Source organism: Molossus molossus, unplaced genomic scaffold (assembly GCF_014108415.1).
Source record: "Molossus molossus isolate mMolMol1 unplaced genomic scaffold, mMolMol1.p scaffold_m16_p_4, whole genome shotgun sequence".
Lineage (NCBI taxonomy): Eukaryota > Metazoa > Chordata > Mammalia > Chiroptera > Molossidae > Molossus > Molossus molossus.
This window is the reverse complement of record NW_023425377.1, coordinates 112,412,222-112,414,617: the sequence shown is the minus strand read 5'-3', so window position 1 is coordinate 112,414,617 and position 2,396 is coordinate 112,412,222. Positions and strand designations below refer to the sequence as shown.

General features: G+C 39.5%; 1 non-coding gene across 1 annotated transcript; it reads left to right on the top strand.

Moving 5' to 3' along the window:
- The first annotated feature begins 1,951 nt into the window (after positions 1 to 1,951).
- On the top strand, positions 1,952 to 2,113 carry LOC118616684. The gene has a single exon (XR_004956664.1). It is a non-coding gene; the product is annotated as a U1 spliceosomal RNA (small nuclear RNA).
- Positions 2,114 to 2,396: the final 283 nt, after the last annotated feature.

The following is a 2,396-nucleotide window of genomic DNA, read 5'->3' as shown; positions in this document are numbered from 1 at the left end:
TGAGAGAGACACTCAGGAAGTGCTTCTGGGTCCCACCAGCTTGTGCATGTCAAGCAAGGGACACAGAGGTGCCCGTGTGCCTACTGAGGAAACAGAAAAGTACTTGGACTGGGTGAAGAGGCCACGGTAGGCAAGGGTTTATCAACCGGTGGCAAATGGCCAGAATCAGGGACTCCCATGAAGGGTGTCGGCACATTAAGCTCAAACTACTCACTGGGACAAAAGTCAGGATCTATCTGAGGACTCATTACCTCTGAAGTTATGAGATCATAGGAAGTAGAGGCGGCTTGAGAGCACAAAAGGAAAATGACCTGTGAAGATGAGAGTATCTGGAGGTAAAATAGGGGGCTTACAATCACTTCCTGTATCTGTAACATGAGCACATTTTTTTAATCTAATCACATGTGTTGCCTAACTGTATATTTCTAAAGACAAAAGCGTTAATCTCCTGGGAGGTGAATCACTGGGGGCCTGGAGTGAGGACACATAGACCTCTTACGATGACCTTCTTCCTTTACTGCTCTATCCCTTCTTTCTCACACCTCTTGTCCTGGAAGAGAAGGTTCGTCCATTCTCTTTGCTGTCTCCTCCAGTGCTATAGCAGGAAGCCTCCTGGGTTAGCTCTCGTATGAAGGGCACAGGTGGGAATTCTCTCCAAAATCCATGGAATAAATACATGTTTCTACATCCTCCAGGTGTACCTAACTCAGAGCTCTGGGATGTGATAAGGAAGTAGGGATCTTTGAGAATAAAAGTGATGTGCTTTACCGGCTTCTAAATATTATCTCCATTAAAAATAGCCTTAAAGAACCCATGCTAAGTGATAAGCATCCCCCAAAGAAAAGCCAGAAAAAGCTGAGCAAGAAATTCTCAAAAGAAGAACTAAACGCATTACTTCACATTTAAGCTCACTAGTAAACAAAGATGTGCATTTAAAAACACAAGACTTTATTAAACTGACAATTAAAAGAAGATAGTTCCCAATGTTAGAGAGAATGCTCTGAAAGATAATTTTTACATAACGCTTCTGGCAATGTTAATTTGTTCAAAATATTTTCAAAGCAATTTGGTGATACATTTTTGTAGTCTCCAAATTATCTCCTAAGATCATATTTTTTAAGATTAGAAAAGAAAAGAAATATGCTTTTAAGCAAAGCTAAGTAATTCTCCCTGGCATCAACCACTGTTGACCGTAGGTGCCTAAGCGGGGTTGGTGAGTCTTCTACCTGGCGTTTCATATGGTCCCATCCGTGTCCACCAGGCATTTATACCAGTGACTGAACACAGGCAGCGGTGATAGGGATGTCGTACTGAGAGTTTTAAGTAGCTCTAGATTTTCTGCTTCAACTGGAATTCTATGTCCATTTTTTCCCCCAAACATATGTAAATAGTCAAACACAAAACAGCAAAACATTGAGTGAAAAATAAGATTAGTAAAATTGTTTCTCAAAGAATATTTAAACTTAGCAAGTCAGTGAATGGTAACAAATGGTCAAAATCTTTTCTTGAAAGATCTAGCAATGTGTTGCCCATATAATAGTTCATGAAGATTTTGTAAAAGAAGCTAACAATACCAATGACATGAAAAATTATCCAAAGGAAGATGAAATCCCAGATTAAGGTGGCAAATGTTCAAGTGAATCACTGTCTCCTCTGACAAGTGACTTCCCAGGGACAACATTAGCATCTCAGAGAAGCAACCAGACAGCCCTTCTTTCTTCAATTCCATGATGCTTTCTTCACTAGGGAATTAGTGCAAAGTTATCATCACACATAAAGAACAAAGGATTCAGAAAGATTCAACAGACTCAGAAAAACACTATCTTCATACCTTCAACTTTTCTCCAGGAAACTTGATCTATACCTGTCTATATCCATCTATATGTATATGCATATGCATATGTATATCTATATCTATTTTGACTTTTTAAAACTGAAATTGTATAAAGAGACCCTTACCTGGCAGGGGAGACACCATGATCAGGAAGGTGGTTTTCCCAGTGAGGTTCACCCATTGCACTCTGGGTGTGCTGACCCCTGCGGTTTCCCCAAATGTGAGAAACTCGACTGCATCATTTGTGGTAGTGGGAGACTGAATTCACATTGTCCCCTTAAAAATCGTAAAAATATATTTTCCCTGGGATCTTACATGAAGCTAATAAAGGGGCCCTTTAAAAAGAAGTGCACGTTTATCTGCTTTATAAAATGTGGCCAAGAGAACTCTTGTTCCAAAGCTGGATTCCTTTAAGCTAAATGAAGTATTCTTTCTCTTTAATGCTATGTTTTTCTATGAAATATTAAAGTCTTTGGTTCTCCAGTGTAGGATTTTCCAGAAGTAGAGAGGACGACTGAAAAACATTTTGTTGTCAGACTTAAGAAGTGTTTGTTATGAAGCC